The 18,629-nt window shown below is 42.0% G+C and overlaps 1 long non-coding RNA gene across 1 annotated transcript; it reads right to left on the reverse strand.

Annotated features, from left to right (window-relative positions):
- Positions 1-12,644: 12,644 nt before the first annotated feature.
- LOC130146808 (uncharacterized) lies at positions 12,645-16,316 on the reverse strand. The gene is made up of 3 exons (XR_008821022.1): positions 16,215-16,316; positions 14,160-14,263; positions 12,645-13,615 (listed from the first exon to the last, which is right to left on the reverse strand). It is a non-coding gene; the product is annotated as an uncharacterized LOC130146808 (long non-coding RNA).
- Positions 16,317-18,629: the final 2,313 nt, after the last annotated feature.

An 18,629-nucleotide genomic window follows, 5' to 3' on the forward strand; every position in this document is an offset into this window, starting at 1 on the left:
ATATTTTCACCTGAATGCCTTCCACTATTACTTGGAATGCTTGGTCACCTGTAAAACTGCTTCTCCTTTCCAAATCGCTGTCAATTTACAAGACATAAGCCTGTGGATGCACCAAGCCTCACACAAAAGTTTTTAACCTGGAGGACTTGCTAATGGCTATATTTTAGCATTTCTGTATGCAGGACTGCTTACCAGAACAGGGAGATGATTACCATAATATCATTGATAATTATGGGGCTTTATTTTCAGGTCCCCACAATGTGCAAGATTTAATGTGTTCTGTATAGCCCAAGGTATGTATTTATGCTGGTATACTATGACAGTTTAACAGCTGCGCACATGCATACACATCTAAGCCAACACATTCCCATCAGAGCATCCTCACATAGGGTTGCATGGATCTACCCACACCTATATAGTTACAGCCATACAACAAGGAGCAGTACTTCTTTTAGAGGAAGATTCAACCCTTCACTTCCAGCATCTCAAACTAATATTATTTCCAAGTCCCACTCTGGACTCCTGAAGCTGCCTGTTCCTTCTCTCACCTATCCAGTGAAGAGGCTTTTAGGCTCAGCCTGTCTAAGCTGGTGTAGTGCTGCCAGCACTTTGTCAGGTCAGCCTCCAGACCCCTCCCTCGGGTTCATGGGGCCAAGAAAAAAGAACCATAGGCAGAATTGAATGAAGACGCAAAGGTGGGGATCACAGTCTCTAAAGAGATGTTATGAGAAGCAACAAGTCCCTGCTCAGGCTGCAGCAGGAATCAGGGGACTTCTATCACAACAGTGAGATGCCAGGTGCCACCATTTAGCCAATCCACAGTATCTTGTCTCACATCAAAAGATAAACTCAGTCTCTTGCTGTGGTTTGGTTGGGTTTTTTTCCCCAACACATGTAACTTCTAGTTTGAGCATGAGAAACTCTAACACAGCACCTCAGAAAGGTGGCCTGCTCCTTTCCAGACCACGTACCAGCAGAGCTTAGCATGCAAGCTATCTGACAGAGAAGACTGCAACAGCAGAACAGCATTTTCACCCATGTTATTAGTCCTGTGACAGTCAGCCTGCCTTCATACTCCTGTAAGATCACAGGACTCTTGTGCTTGGTCAGCAATTCAATATTCTTAGGAATGACTTGGGCAAAGAGGGGGGGGGCGGGGGGGAGAAATACCTGAGAATATTAGACTGACTCACTGAGGACTAAACGAACTTCTACTTCATCCACCTTCACTCCATCTATGGGAGTAAAGCCAGCAGAGCCCGAGCACAGGGGTCCTAACCATACCACCCCTCAGCTTGCAAGCTTAGCATAAACCACACTGGTTTCCTCTAAATGCCCAATGAGTTAGGCACCACCATCCTAGAAACAGTTGTAGAAGCAGTAATAGCAAGTGAACTGCAAAGCAGTGGTATGTCTGTAGTTTCTTGCACTTCACTAATTACTGCCTGGGTAATGGAGCTGAACCTTTTCACACAGCTTGGTGTTACTGCAGCAATTTGCCTGATGTAGCCTAAAGACCCAAAGAACATGATATTTCTGTGGGAGTTAAAGGGGGGTTAACATCCAAGTACAATTTAAAGGATATAATTAAGATCTCACTTTCATGCTTTTCTAAGAAGCTAGTCTCTCGGGATTTTGAAGAACAAAACCTAGTCAGGCACACGAGAGAGATATTTACTAAGTAACAAAGCTGGAATATCAAGACAAGAAATTATTTCTGTACACTACCATCCCCAAGAACTGAAAGTAGCAATAAAAGGAAACTGAGAATGTCATCGTAGACCTTGAGGGAAAAGGCTTTATAATTATATTTTTCAAAACTAGCAATGGAATTGAAAATTACCCTAATGATTTAAACATCTTTAAAAAGGTATAGAAAAAGCTCTGATCTCTCTGGGCATCCAAACAGCATCCTTGGAATGAGCCTCAGTGCTTATGGAAGATTCCTCCTTGATATTCCTTCTCAAAAGCAGTTGGGAATTCAATACACTCCCAAAAATAATATTTTTTTTTCATATATATACATACACGCCCCAATATAAAGAGGCAAACATAAATTAGATAGCACTTCTTAAACATCTAGACTTGAATTTTATGTGTTAGTTTATGTAAACCAAGTAACTTACGAGTTCTTGATGTATGTGTATAGCCTGCAACCTGCCCTTTCATCAAGTTTAGGCTGCATGCATTTGGTTTAATTTTAGAAATTTGTCCACTTAACCTTGAACCCAAAGAGCAGCTATCACACGGATAATTGATTTTGGTTACTTTCTTAACTTTCTTTCCAGTGAATACAGCAGGAGCACATGCCCCTTTGACTTTCAAAATATAAAATTCCAAGTTAACAACTTTCCTGTTTCTGCCCTTCCCTGTTAACGCCTTTTCCATTACAAGCATCTTTGATGGAAACAGTCAGGGGGTGATGCTGACTCAGGTACACATAGGACAGATTAATCACGCAGAGCACCGAGGCTACTGGCACAACTGGCTTTGATGGAGGATGTGCACACTTCTTACAGTGCAGTTGAGCTGTACTGCAAACTGCCGGGGACGGAGACAGCATGGGTTTTGCTACAGAAAGTCAGAGTACAGCTGTAGGAGACAAAACTTGAATCCAGCCCCAAAGCAGTTCAGACTAAGCTGAACTGAACAGACTGAGTGACTAAGGTGAACCAGACTAAGTGGCTACTATTTCCATGGCCTTTGGAACAGCATTCCAACCTGAAGTGCCCCTAGCATGCACCCTTACTGCAACGCCCACCACTTTATTTTTGGCATCTTTTATCCCAAAGGCATCCTAGCCGCAGAACCACCTGCAAGCCTACAAAAAGCAGTGTCTTACATCTCCTTTGCTGGGAAAAGTTACATTCTCACTTCGCTTTTAAAGCTTGTCTTCATGTTGATCAAGACAGTGCACTGCCAGATTCTGGTGCCAATCTTACATTTAAAAAAATTATAGCTCCGTATTTACTTGCACTAAAATTTCTGTCCTTCCTCTGTCCTCTGAGGAGTGGGAATCCAGCTGCTTATGGCATATAAAGCAGGAGAATAAGCATGGCTTTTGAGACTGGTGGAATACAGCCTTCTGTCAGTAGATTTGTTCAAGGACTGCTTCCAAAGTTCATGTCTGTTGTTCTAGCTATCTCACAGATAAGGACCAAAGCAAGGTACAACTCTGCTTCACAGGGGCTCAGAGCACAACAGGTCACAGGGCACCCTCAGAACATATCCGTCCTTCTCCAGGTCCACCAAAAGCCTCATACACAGTGAAGCTGCATGCAACTTCATTTCTTACACTAGAGGTTTCTGAGCTCAAAATCAGAAGCCTATGGATTTTTCAGTTTCATTCCTGCATCACAAAGCCAACCCAACCTCACTGGCAGGAGATACACAAAGACAGACACTGGGGGATGAGGCAGGGGAAGAGCAGAGACATTTGGAAGAAATCCTTCCCCCAAATAGAATATGCACTTGTAAGAAATCAGTACAAGGAAGGAATTGAGTTCAACCTGTCACATGTGAAGATCTAAGCAAAAGGACAGAAGCCTTGCTAGCTAGCTTCAGATTCCTCCCAAGCCCTCGCCCCACAGCAAGCAGTCTGCAGAACTGGGAACCATTCACTCCGTATTGGAAATCAGTAATCTTCTGATGCAGAGGGGCTGGGAGTGTTGGCAAGATTTACACAGAAGCGCTGAGCAAGTTGTATGCATGTGCTTAAATGCAAAGGATATGTGGTATTAGAAGGACATTGATGATGTTAATTATAGCTGTTAATGAGGCAATGGAAAAAAACAAGAGAAGCAAAGGTCACAATCCTTAAATATCAACATGCTTGAATATCAATCAACTCAAGAAAATCTTTGCAAAGAGCAGTGAAATGATCTCATTGCAGGACAGATGTTTCTAAAAGCTGACTAACCGGCAGAGCAGGATGATCATTTTATAGCAAACCAGGTATTTTCAAAACCAGCCCAGTGTGACCAGGAGCTGTAGTGTTCTTGACAGATCTGCTAACATCTACTGTGGGAAGCACATGAGAAAATATTTTCAGAAGACACCTACGAGGTGTAAGAATCAATGGATGTTAGCTTTTATACATGGCATGGTTCATGCATCAGTTGATGCTAGTACACGGGACTGAGAACCTCAGATCAGAGACATTTAGGCACTCGTACCACAGAAAAGACAGTGTCTGAGAAGGCGCTTCTCAAGAGGCTGGAGCAGCCTGTTGAGATATTCAACACTTCATTAGTTTCATTTTCAGAAAACATAGGCTCAAATTCAGGGCTCTTCAGTCACTGTTTTAAAACCTTGGAAGGCCTCATACTCATACTTCTCAGGGGTATTTCAGGTATTTAAATCCCATTATCGCATAGGGGCTTCCACAGATCAGCCCTCAGCATGTACTGCAGGGGATGTTCAAACATGTCTCTCTCCCATTGGCTCCTGTGGGAGTTAGTCATAAAAAAAAAAAGTAGGACAGGACTAATTATAGACTAAAACCTGACAGAGGTGGTCTATCTTAAGGAATATCTTTGGAGTAACAATTTTAAGAACAACTATATTTAACTGTATAGCTGAATTCACAGTTAGAAAAACAGTCCTTACTATCGCAGACAAACTCCTGCTGCGCAGTATGTCCCACTCCCTGCGGTGTTAGTGGGCAGCTGATTATCCCCATTTTTGTAGCAGTCTTAAAATCTTATGCCCCAACTTCAGCTACTTTTTTTAACAAGAGCACAATTCCTGCGTACTTCCTTTGACGAGCATACTTCTGAAAGCTTTAGTTTTACTACCTCTGAATCTCCAACACACTCTTTCTGGACATTTCAGGATTAAACACAAGAATTCAGCAATGCCTCAATGCTGTTGAGAGGAACATTACCTTGTACAGAACTGTCCTGTTCAGGAGCTGTGGAATGGTATCTCCTCACTGCAAGAGCATCATGTTGATGATCAGTTATGTTTGTAGCCTCTGTTAGCTCTTTTCCATGCCCTCTACTTCTATTTCCCATTCAGCTTTCTTCAACCATTTTAAAAATTAGGCCTCACATTTACCTTTTCCCTGTTCTCCAAGGTGACACCCATCCTCTAATAGTCCTTATGAGGTGACTGCTAATGGTACCAAACCTGCTTTGGTCCAGTCTTTCACCACCTCAGAACAAACATGTCTGAAGGAACTTTATTTTAGCCTTTAGAAAAAGCACACTTATTTAAAAAATACCCTGCTTAGAGTTATTTAATGGTAGATGCCCCACTGCATTTCCAAGATGCGATTGCAACTCATAGAGATGTGCTTAAGCCAGACTTAACCATGGTTATCTGGCTCAGTTTCCATGTTCTTACCAAAGCTCATTGGCACCTGCTTCGTGGCTCTGAAACTAGGTGCAAAGTGACCACGGCAACACATTTCTCCTGCTGTACAAACACAACAATGTCTAGCTCCCAGATTCTCCAGCAGATACCTTCTGAACCATTGCAAACGGGATTTCCCATGTTAGCCCCAGTGAGATCTCAATATCTGAACACCACAAACCATGAAGAGGAGGGGCACTAGTCCACAGTGTTTATATATTCTCCTCTCACGTGTCTAGGGGAGAAAAAAGTTAACACAGTATATGTGTTTTCACAAGAACTGCGCATTTATTGCATGTCATTATAAGATTTATAAATGGGTATGCCTGTAAATGTATTTGCCCACATCACTGAAAATTAAAGCACACAAAATCTAAGAACAGAGACCAAAGGCAGAGGAAGGCAACGAGAAACGGCACACTGTGCCCTTACCACCCGAGGAAGGTGTTAATGCCCAACAGAAGACATCACTGTGGTAATCCAGTTGTCTCTTGAAATGCAATTATAACTTCATAGCAGCCTGGACCAGATAATTTACAACTTCAACACTTTCAGGATTCAGGCAGAATCTTGGTGCAATTAAGCAATTTATTTCTTGATTAGCAATGAATTTAACTAGCACAGGTGACATGGAAGAAAATATGAAAGCATAGGCTTTCGAGAAGTGGGTCAATTAAAGAGTTAATTATTTTATTAATTTATGTAGTGAGTTGTGCTCAGCTTTACTGAGTCAGAGAGGAATCCTTTGTGTCTGTGTCAAGGAGGGAAAGGTGACCCCCTCTGTATACCCGCTAAAGTCAGACATCCAAAGGCCTCAGGTGACAAATCATTCTCTGGCTACATACAGCCAATGAACCATCAAACCAAGATGGGTCTGGAGCCCTTCCAGGCTTCTTCCAGTACATCCTGATCAGGAGAGCCATTTCCTCCAGCCACAGCTGACTGATAATCTCTTCCAAGCTCAGAACTGAAAACCAAGTTCCTTCAGATTCAGACAAAAGATCTGGATGTGGACAAGGGAGCAGAGGAAGGGGGATGTCACTGTACAAATGACTCTTAAGCATGAACCTGGAATTTCTTTACCATCCCCCATGACCATGCCTATCCTAGTGAGCCAGCCACGGCACAGGTATGAGCACTGCCTCGTGACACTGCTTGTCACGCTGCCTGACCCCATCGTCACCCAGACAAGGCAAGGGCACTGTCACAAAGCATGCTTCTCGTGTGCAGTATGGAGGGCAGGCAAAAGTGGGGACAGACGCGCACGTAGCCCTGCTGACAGAAGCCAGGCCAGGCCAAGTTGCCCTCAGGACCACAGTGAAGGACCTGGCCTGTCTAATTTACTGACAGGCACATACCTTATAGAAGTACTGGGAACTGCAGAGACAATTGCTTCCAAGAGATGCCAAGTACTATAAAAATTACACCAGTTTCCTTGGTCTAAAAAAAGCCTAACATTCTTTTTATTTTTGACATAGATGAGTCAGCAGATAGGAAAGGCAGTTCCCAAATATAGCACCTTACGCCAGAGGACACAGCGAGAAGAAAATTTGATCAAGCCTCCTCCCTCACATACATCACAGCAAGACATTGCTTGTGATGAGCCCCGTCATCCAAACAGCATTGCCCATCGCCAACCCGTCCTTAAAAGGTCCCTGAAGCATTCCAACAGTGAGCAAAAGAAAGCAGTATTTTGCTTTAGATGAGGAGATTACTTCCACAACAGGCAGCTGGGAAACTTCCTGACACAGTTAAAACTATTTGGGGTACCCAGCTGGAACAAGAACAAACAGTGACCAAGCAGGTAGCTATCTGCATTGTCACACCCTACCCAATTTTAGGCAGGTCTCTTACTAAAAGCATCTTCTCTGGATCATTTTGATATTTCTCCGGAAAAGGCTTCCTGGACAGACACTCCAGACAAGACACTTATTATATATCCTGCTCAGCATCAACACCATGTGCTACAAATTTTGTGACACTACAGGTCTGCCCTAACTGTTGGCTGCATTTCAGTGCTGTGAGATGTAAGAATCCCATAGCCGTCCAACGGCCAATCCCTGGCTTGCCACCTTCTTCTGAAGAAATACTCAGAAAACCCAGTCATGAAACCCTAACCTTTCTGCAAGATTAAGAGTATTGCAATGTAATTCAAATTTCAGAGTATTTCTGGCTTTATGGCCACAGGTCCCAGAAGACAAAATTCATCACAGTTCTACCAGCTTCAGACAGAGCTGTATCAATTTACCCCACAGAGGGATATAATGTGAATTAGGTTTCTGGACTCCTCCTTGAAGTGTCCATGAAAAAAAGCTTATGGCATTTGTAAGAATTACCTACAAAGACTCTGGGATCAAATTTTCTTTCATTTGCCCAGAAATCATATCTTACAGAGTTTTTGAGACATCATTATCTTTGTAACTTGTTTGATATTCTTACATGTTTCTCCTTAAAAACACAAAGATGTCATTATATCTCACTAATACCCGAGAGTAATTTTTGTGTAACAAATTATACAAAGTGTTTGCAAATTATACTGACAATGTATAGGCAGTTTCCTCTTTCACAAGATGTCTGCATACCAGGAAAGGGAATATTTTTATGAGTACAAAAATGCAACCACCAGGCTCTAAAGCACACATTGTAGAACTGATTTTTGAACACAAATATGAGATAAATTGTGTAAGTCATAGTGTAAAGTGAACCTCATTTCTAAGTTCACCCCAATTTCATAAACTGCTGTGTCTCACTGGAATACAGCAACAGGTTTGAGTAGAAGTGTGGTTTACCAAAGTTTCCTGTAACATTCAGGGTTTGTATTTAGCAGAAAAGAGCTAGATTTTAGGAACAGAATTTAATAAGCCTACATAATGCTGAACATAAATCAAGCCATCTACACCTCCTCCTCAGATAACCTTGATGAAGCTGTCAGCCACATTCCACTTCCTAATTCATTGCCTGGTCCAAGAACATAAAAATCTTGATGTATTTCCATGAATTTCAGAAGCATTTGAGCCTTCAAATTTGGCCATTTTTTTCCTCATGCCTTCAGGATCAAATTTATGCCTTTCCATAAAGCTGTACAGTTGCTAATATGTAATGAGAAGTCACTGTAGTATACAAAGGCAAACAACCAGATAACTTAGTAAATTATAGGTCTCCAAATCCATGGGTATCAAACCACTTACCCTATTTCCATCACTGCCTCTATTCATTTCCAGCCTTACCTCACTCAAAAGATACCAGACATTGAACATATCTATATGCCAAACGATTGTGCTGCAGAAGGGTGGAATCGATTTTTGAAGAATGTGTGCTAAGCTACCCAAAAGACTAAGAAATAAGACCTCACAGCTGCATTTTTAATCCGGTTTGCATTCCCAAGTCACCGCATACATTACCTGTAGCTATATGTTGGGCTAATTGTCTATGGTGAGGTATGAACGTGTTGTTGGCATGACATCTTCCTTCTCAGAAAGTACATTAATTGCCTTAGTGCCACCCAGGGTTCAGGATGTTCTCAGGTGAAAGAACAGTGGGTATGAGAACCTGCTACCTCAAAAACATGCCCTTAATAAATAAAGTGATCCAGTCATCAGACCGAAAGCCAAGAACAACAGGTTCTTTTCCCCCCCCACAGTTACGGAGCACTGCACCCAATATCTCTCGCAAAATGCATTTAAGGCCTGTTAAGTAAAAGACACAAACCAACAGGTAACATATTTTGGAGACAGAAGACACCAGAAGTCTATAAAATATCTGGTGCAATTAAACAATAACTGATAGCAAAACCCAATTTGTTTTTTGTTGCAGTAATGATTTTCAGTACAGTTTTTTCCTAATTTACCTTATAGCTTCCAAGACCAGATCACAGAGAAGCATGCAAAAAAGTATAATAGAAGAATGGCCACACTTTACCAAAGCAAACAGATACACAGAACAAGGAGCAAGTTCCTTGCTGGCCTTTCTATATCAACTTTTTCCTCATCAATAAGAGCACAGCATGAATGTAATTAACATACAAGGGGAATAAGAGTTATAACAAACTGGATCTCAAGAGATGAAAACATAGCAGCAGCAGCAGATGGAGGCAGCAGTAAACATTAAAGATGCTGGCAAGACCTAGTTCTCTCCTCTGTCTTTTCCAAAGAAATATTTACTCAGAGTTAAGCATATGTACATAATAGTCAACTTACAAGGGGCGCTGTTGTCGAGTGTACAACCTCAGTGTAGAAGTACATGCAATTGTATCCAACTCACACAACTAGTCGATGGGCTTCCTTCCATCCAGCAAGCCCAGGGACAAAACTTGTTCTCAAAAGCAACATGCAAAAAAAAGCCAAGGCTTGAGAAACTAATTAGCAGCCATTACACATACCAAGGAATGGAAAGGGCTGGTACCAGCTATCTCCTATCCACTATCTTGCAGGTCCACAGCCCTTCTAATGACTTTACCAAGAAAGAAGTTGAGTTGCTCATTCCCTTATAGCCCAGGCAACACATGTGTGACCCTCGTTATAATGCACTCCTGAAGCTGGGTTTAAATAGGGTAATAGATTAAATACCTATTAACTGGGAGTCAAAGGGCATAAGAGTGTTAATCATGTATTCAGGAGGCCCTTGAGCCATCATGGCAGCAGGTTTTAATTGGGTTGTCTGCTGAGGCAATTCCTCCTTTGTGATTTATCATGAAAAAACAAAATAGTCTTATTTTGAAATGCTAACTCATTACCTAGCATAAGTCTAATTGAAAAAAAAAAAAAAAAAAAGAAAACCAGCAAACCCCTACTCTGGATAGCGCAAAGGTCTGAAGAAACTACCTAACCATCCTGCCAAGGAAAGTCTTTGATACCACTTGATCTTTGTGTAGTAATTCTGAACACTATGTGGTGAGCTGCCTCGGTAGATCAGATACTAGAGGCATCTGGAAATGTCCCTGGCCTAAGGCTTGAAGGAAATCTGAGACTAAGGAGTGCTATGAGGCTATTTTTCCATGTAACTGCATTGAAATTGCATTTGGAAGCCACTGCTACAACAGTCAGGCAGGAAGACAAACATCTTGGCAAAACACTTTTATCACCCCCATCCATACAATTAAGGGTCAGACAGAGGCAGCCGCAGGTTTTATTCCACACAGCCATCCAAAATGAGGAAGCAATTACTGCTGAGTCAGTGCTGAAATGCAAACTCCATTGACATTTCGGGGAATTTTGCCATGGACTTCAATGGAGCTACACTATTGCCCAGTAGGTAATAAGAAGTGTTACTCTCTTTTAAGGTAATATTGAAAAGCACAAAAGTGTCTTCTCATCTTCTGCATAATTCAGGCTATACGATCTCAGAAAACTTCTGAATGAAGTTATTTCTTGTGGACTGAGGCATCTTCCAAAAGGACTGCCAGTCCTGATTAAGAAATAGAACAGATGAGAATCTATCAAACTCCTAGTCAAATTATTGAAACAATTAGTTAGCCTTTCAGTTAGAATAACGTTCCTCATTTCCAGCCTGCATTAGCACTGCATTAGTTTTGAACACCTTTATCACCATACCATATATTCTCTTAGGTTATAGTCATTAAGTACCAGAAATCACCTCTACTACAATAGCCGCAGTGTTGATTACAGCAATGAAAATGCTATAAATCAACTAAAGAGCCACAGTCTAGTCCAATGTCATTAAACAGATTATGACCAAGATGCACCTTTACAACAGCAAGACCATCTAACCACCCGAATAAGTAACAAAGTAATTACCCCCACTATAGCCAGAGAAACAAAGGGCTGGTTGGTTTGGTTGCAAAACACAAACATTTATTTTGGACAGACATGAAATGAGAAGTTTTGTTTCATTTTGGGACTATTCCATTTCTTTTTCTCACTTTTTTTCTCTCTATCTTGGTCATTTATTAAACAAAACCAAACCACTATTTTAAACGGAGGAGTCAAAGGATTACATTTCAAAATAGAAATATTTTAACATGTCAAATGTCACTTGAAATATTTCATTTTGAATAGTGCTTTATCAAAATGTTTTTCCAAAATCCTTACTTCCTACTTCCATTTTTTGCTTTCTTCACTGAACCAAATAAAAAACAATTCCTTTTCCCAACCCTCCAGAAACTTTTTTTTTAAATGAATTTACAATCTGTCAAAATAAAATGATGTGTTCATTTATGTAATAGTTAAAAATAATTTTGGAAGTTGGAGAACAGTATTATTGCCCTTGGTTAAGAGAGATGTTGAGAAGCAAAGCATAATGGTATCTTTCAGCCTTAAAATTGATAACATAAGCAAAGAAAATTTTCTTTGAATGCCAGGTATATCAATCATGAATGTAAAATACTAGCTTTTCCACTTCTAGCTGTGAAGCATTCAGATTGCATCCAAACCCCCTAAAGCCAGGTAACTAAAAAGACATAACTGGTGACCCACTGAAAGTTCCAAGCTTTGTCAGTACCCACCAAACCATGTCAGTGATGTTGTGGTCATCTTATCACCAAGCAAAAAATTATTGGGACATTAATGCACTGTAGAGCGTGAAGTGGTAAAAAAAATAACGTACTAATTCCTCAGATTAAAACAAAAAAAGCAGCAATCAAATATATTATTTAGACAATTACATCTCCTTGGTTTCAAAGTGCTTAGCTCTCTTTGATGTGATACCATTGCCAGAATAAGTAGATCCCAAAGCAGGTATTAATATCTGGGCCTTAGTCTTCAATCTTTTCTGCACAGAACACTTGGAGCAAACGGCTATCCTGAGCATGTTATTAAAAAAGGGCATAGAATGAAAAAGCACCTGACTTCCCAGTTAAAAAATTTGTTCTGCAGAGATACCTGGAACGCTATTCCTTTTCACAGTGAATTAAGGCCACAACCCATTTCAGCAGTTTCCAAAAGCAAAAGAGGATTCAAAAAGCAGTGGGACTCCTAAACCCATGAGGGAAGGTTCATTAACGGCTATTAAACATTAAGAGGTTGGCTATGATTTCCTCTAGCACATAAGTCCCTAGGCTGCATGCTGTCAGAAGCTAAGAACTTAGAGAACCCCATGTGATTGCCCCATTTTTATAATCTTTCCACAAGCACCTGCAGCTGTCCACCATCAGACGCAGGTGGGGACACAGAGGGACACAGGACTGCCCAGTACTCCTAACTGATCCCTGACTTCCAAGGAATTACTCCTCTTTCAAGCCTTACGCAGCTAGCATATAACAGCATATCACACCAAGCAAGCAGACAGCAGGAAGCAGACAGTGAAACAGATTTTATTAGGGAACACATGTGCTATTTCCTCATGAAGTCTGCACGCAACTGTTATTCTACTCTGTCCAAATAAGTGATTATCACACTCTCTTTGTAAGAGAAACAATATTAGTCAAGGTAAGTGCAGGTAATTCATCCCTGGGGAGCAGCAAAAAGCAATGAAATTTTTGGGTGTCAATGCAAAAAACAACTTTAGGAAAGGTCCTCTGCTGAATTAGCTTTACCAAGCGCACCGCACTCCCAGTGAAATATGCTTATAGAAATCAAAAGGATTTTAAAACTCTGTAGGCACAAGCAGAAGACTTACATCAACCAATTTATCCTTGTGACATCTTCACAGGGGCAGCAATGTTTTAAATGTCCCGCGTGCAGGTTTGAGGATAATGTCAAAAGGACGATATTCACACTGGAACCTGGCTGGGTTATACATCAAACAGCACAGGGTAATTCTTCTCACTCACAGGTGCCCATGAGAGTGGAACCTGTCTGCCTATGGTTGTTGCCTATTTACTTTTGAACATCATCAGTAAATTAAGGTGGGCAATGTCACTAGAGAACTTCAATTATTTTTTTAGTTCAGAAATAGTAGTGTTCTGCTCTCTTAAGGGTACCTGCCTGTAATCCTACCAGTCCTGAAAGTGCATTAGGGTCAAATGCGGAACCAAATTTTTACTGGACTGGCTGAAAACATTTCCCTCATGTCTTTATTCAAACACCTTGTACAGATTTGACACATTTATTTTGTCATAACATCTATAAATCCTGTGAACAACCAGTGTGAGCTCTCCTGTTTGGGGTTTTTCCTTCCAAAAAGAGGTTAAAACTCCAGTAGAGCCTCATAGCAACAGAGGTGCTGTCTTTGGGTTGCAGCTGCATACAGGTTCTCTTGAAAGTAAATATATAGTTGGTTGCAAAAGCATCTAATCCTTCTCACGACCCTCAGAGAAGTAATTGTTTGGAGAGAGACTTTCATCACCAAAATCCAGCAGTGTTTTCTGAATGAGGAATGCAGATTAACAGACAATCAATGACAGCCTGGCAATTGGCACTTGATACGGTGTCTAATTACATTACAAATACAGCGTGATTACACTGTTTCAGACAACAAAAACAACTTCTTGAAGCAGAAGATGCCTTTGCACAGAGGTTTGTACAGTGTCTTCTAGACAACGCAGCTCCTGCCTGATAACAGCCACTCGCAGGCACTGCCAGTATGCAAGGACAGTAACAACTTCACAGTGTCATCCTTCCCATCGTTGGCCTCACAATCACAATATGCCTTTTCAAACTCCATTAACATTGACTACACTGTATTTGTGTACCATCTTCACTCTGCCATGTTGTCAACATTTGGATTATACATAAAGGTATATGAGAGACCAACCACAGAGTAAATGTGTTATTAACTTTCAAAGGCTGCTTTATAAAAGCCATCCAGTTTATCAAAAGCTGATAGGAAGCAGTATAATGACTTCTGGGATAGCAATCATCCAGAATGTTAAGACTCTACGGTATTTTGAGAGCAGTCACTAATGTTACCCTCATGACCTTCAGCATTCACAGTAGCGGTCAAGTTTTCAGATGCTTCATTTCCATGCAGGCACCAAAACGCAGAAGAACTCGGGCATCTTTAGCAACCTCACCTATGGGGACAGAAAGCACAGGCATGTAAGAGTTACCGAAAGACACTTTGGTTCACACATTTTTCCTCACAGGCACAGGAGGAAGGAATACAGCACAGAGAGAAACTCATCCGATATGGCCAAACCCACTCAAGCACAGTAAGTCACACACGTGGCAGCCACAGCTCAGCACAGCCAGAAACTCGGCCCCTGGCTGGCTGTCCCGCTGGGAGCTGAGCACACTGGCAGGTCTGTTCTTGACAGGGATGCTCAACACTTGAACGTACTTTACACCACATGTCCTCTTGAGACACTGAATTTCTTAGAATGATTCTGAATAGTTTTCCCCCACCTGCCCTTGACGTTGAATTACGCTTCCCTTGAGAATCCAAATTTCACAAATTAACCCAAGCTCCTAGCCACCAATCTTCATAGGCAGTGTATTTTAAAACAACACAGCCGTCTAGCGGTAGTAGTAGCTGTTGCAAATAAAATACTTACTGTGGCACATGTTTGCTGTCCAACGCTTGACACTTCTAGAAAAAGGTGGGTTTGACATTGTGCCATTTCGTGTGGATCTATATTAAGGTTTTTTGCCTCTAAACCTTGAATCTGCAAAGCTTATTTGGAAACAACCAGGCCTAAGTGCAAGCAAATTTCTTACAGAACTCTGGAAACACAAACATGATAGGCGGAGTGAAGATCAGTCACTGGAACACCTCTAATTCCTCCTGCCTATCCCTCTTTGCCCAGCATTCCCTCACGGGCAAATGTTTGCTCCTACATACAAACTCCCTGTTGTTGCCATATCTTCAATCACTTGTCTGTATGTGTTTGGGTTTAGACAGCTCGCAAATATTCCCTGCTATCACACTATTCAAATACACCAGCAATGTGTACATTTTACAAATACAAATACAACAAGAATGAAAAATAGAATTAACAATTCCTAGCCCATATACTTTCAGGGTAAGGTAGAAAAATAGCACCTAGATTTATGATTTGGATTGTCAAGAAAGCACCTTCTGTATTTCTGGCTCAGGGGACAAAGACAAATCTATATAGAAAGATGGTGATGGCAGAATATGACAAATTATCGCAATTAATCATTTTTTCTAGCTAGAACATTCTGAAGAAAGCACTAGGAGATACACCAGTATTTGAAAAACAAGTAGCCAAGTACAGATTTCTGGACAGTATCAACAAGCAAACCACTTCAGATTAAACAAGAACAGAGCAGCTGGCAGTATGTGTCCAGATGCTGAAAAAAACCCACTCCTTCCATTCATAGACCATGCTCTGAATCAGAAGTTTTGAAAAATAAGATACTCGTTATAAAATACCCTCTGTGTCTACTCGATTCAAGCCAGTCTGCAGAGCGAATGGCAACAGCTGACTCCCCCAGCACCGGCCTGTCTCACCAGATCGCTCTCCAAAAGTAGCTGGAAGAGGACATCAATCTCATTTCTAGCAGCAGAAAGGCAGGCAAGTACCCAATATGTTCGTAAAGGCATCCATGTCTTTTAAGCCAGGACATTGAATCTGCGCTTCTGACAGCTACGGATTTGTCCTCCAGGTTCTGCTATCAGAAAACAGTGTGGATCCCAGGCATCCTAACAGGAGCATCTGTTCCGAATGAGGGGAGGGGATGAGGAACTGCCACCTTTCCCCTCAGCCTCCTCTAGTCATTTTGAACTGCCACAGTGGCAGCAGAATGAGCACCAGAAAAGTACCACCAACCTGAACTGGCCTCTGCCTTTTTGCCCCATTCCTCCCCAGTATTCCTGCCTACTGGAAGGCACCACCTGAATGGCAGCAACAGTTCCTGGAGCACACTCAGTGCGAGGGGCATGGCAGAGGACAGCTATTAGCTGCTGCTCCTCACAGCCCTCTTCAGGCACTCCTGCAGTGGAAGGAACTCTCCCACCACTCTTCTGCTGCCCTTTATAGTGTGGAAGGTGGGTGGGATCACCTTTAGATGGCCGAGCTGCTCCTTGTGGGTTTGTGGCAACTGAAGATTTTCCAGGAAGAGGAAGCTCCCCGGCGAAGGTGAGCCAGGCACTAAGAAGAGAAGGACAGGCAACCATGTCAGTCATGTCACTACAGCAGAACTATCCAGGCCACGGCTTTCCACAACACATGAAACAGAAGCAGAGCTTCTGGAAGCTTGCCATCGCTGTCAAGCAAATAGGGAGAGACACCTGCAACTCAGCGAACATGAGTCTCATACCAATTGCTGTATTTTGCTACCAGAGAAATGCGTTTTCCAGAAGCTGTAATTTTTCCTACTCAGCACAGACTCCCAGAAACTAACTCAGCTGCATTCACCAAACTAGCTGATATAATCACTTCACTTCTCAGTAAGAGAGAAAGAAGCCCGTAAACTCTAGGGTGACCAACACCACCACCTACAGAAGTTGCTGACATACAGGATTGTTTTCCTTGGCATGCTCACTACCGTCCATCAGAAGCCTATAGCACAGCAGGTGGAAGATAAGGAAAGCACTAGGCTTGGGTTCTGTCTCCACAAAAGAGAATAAAATCAAGTGAACAACATCTGTGGCTTGAGGTAGAGTATTAGACTTGCTCTCCATGCCACTCCCTGCTGAAGCCTTCAGGATAAACACAGCCTAAATTCTGCAAAAACTAAGAACTGAGAAAAAAATTAAATTTAGAAATTCCGCCATATAACAACAGCTCACGTCCTGAGTCACACTGTGACCTATAGACTCTGATATTCTAAAACATCATTGCATTGATATTACTGAATTCAAGGCTAAACAGGACATTTACACTCTTCTGTTTGATACCTCTCACAACCAAGCTCAGCTCTGCTTCAAGAAGAGCTCTGATCTCAGACTGAGTTCACAGTTTTCCTAATGCACTGAAAGTACCCTAAAAGCAACTTCTGAGATTATCAGTGGTTAGCCTTCAGGGTTGTTATTTGGAGTTCACAGATCATTTTTAGCATTCCTTTAAATGTGCCCATTGCTACAGTGCAAATCTGTCTTGGTTTGCTGAGCATATCATGTCCATATGAGGAAACAAAACTGTACTGGGCCGATACAGGTATTTCACACTCCTTTTATTTATTCCCTTTGTCAGTAGGTAAGTAATGAAAAGAAGCTAGCTTTGGGAATAAAGGGCAGCTTGTGTAGATTAATTGCTTTTTCTAGAGAAGACATCTTCCTGATTTGGGATAAAGCAGCATTCAGTCCTAGCTGTGATACTCCATGTAAATCTGGTGTTAGCCTTACAGGGCAATCAATCAGGAAATCCCTTTGAAGACTGATACTCCATCCTGCTTTTCACTCATTTATCACTGCAGTGTATTTTCCTGTTTTTTCACAATCAATTGTCAGCTTATAACCATGTCAGTTGCCTCGGGCTGGGGTATGCCCACGCTACTCACCGAATAGAACACTGCTGTGGAAGTACCTCTGCCCAGGTCAGGGGAACCACTGTTGGCATCACTTGTTACTTGAAACGGGAAAGGCACCACAGCTTTGGAAGAACAGGGTGAAATCCACTGAAATCAGCACTTCTTCCTCCAAACGTACTCCCTTACATGCTCATTTTAATAGCTATTTTTATGATTCCTAGTTTGCAATTGACCAAACTTACTGTTGTCATCAAGTGCAAGGTTTTTTCAAAGGAGCTTGGGCATTGCTATTAACGAAACCACCATCAATCGCATCTTCTTCTTCATGCACTATAGTGATTTAAGCACTTTAAAAAGACTTTGTTTTGCCGTTGGCTGATACTTACCCCATTTGGCTTTAATGCACTTCGGTTTTTCTGCATGCAACTGTGGCGTGTGAAGGTACGGACTCTGGTTGTGGTGCAACCAGAGACACTTCATTGTACAGAGAAGCTCATATTTATACCTCTGAGCCCGGATACAAATTCCAGCTGCAGGTACCACCAGGCTCAGGGCAGAAACTGTTCCTGCAGTTACATAGCTACATATCACTACAAGCACGCAGACACCTTTTGGCTAGATAACCTTGTTTATCTTTCTTACTTTCCTTCATAACAATCAGTTGTTCTCTAATCTCCTGTCAGATCAGATATTCTCCATCCTCCTCTCATACATCTCTCTTCAGACATTCTCCATCCTCCTCTCCCACATGCAACCACAATCTATGTCTTCGTGTGAGCACTACAAGGACCCTTCAGCATTCTCGCCCTTCAGGGTCTGGTTATCTGGTTATTTTTTCAGAGGAATTACTTCGCGCAGTACATGTTAGCATCTCCAGCCGGTAGCGCCTTGCCATGCCTTTCCCTCGCTCGCTTCAGTAACTCCTCAGGCCGCCTCACTGAAGCCCGTTTCCGCTGAACAGCCGACCCGCAGCCGGCAGGGCAGGCCCAGCACCGGTGCCCGGCG

The sequence above is a fragment of the Falco biarmicus genome, chromosome 3 (assembly GCF_023638135.1).
Source record: "Falco biarmicus isolate bFalBia1 chromosome 3, bFalBia1.pri, whole genome shotgun sequence".
NCBI classification, from domain to species: domain Eukaryota; kingdom Metazoa; phylum Chordata; class Aves; order Falconiformes; family Falconidae; genus Falco; species Falco biarmicus.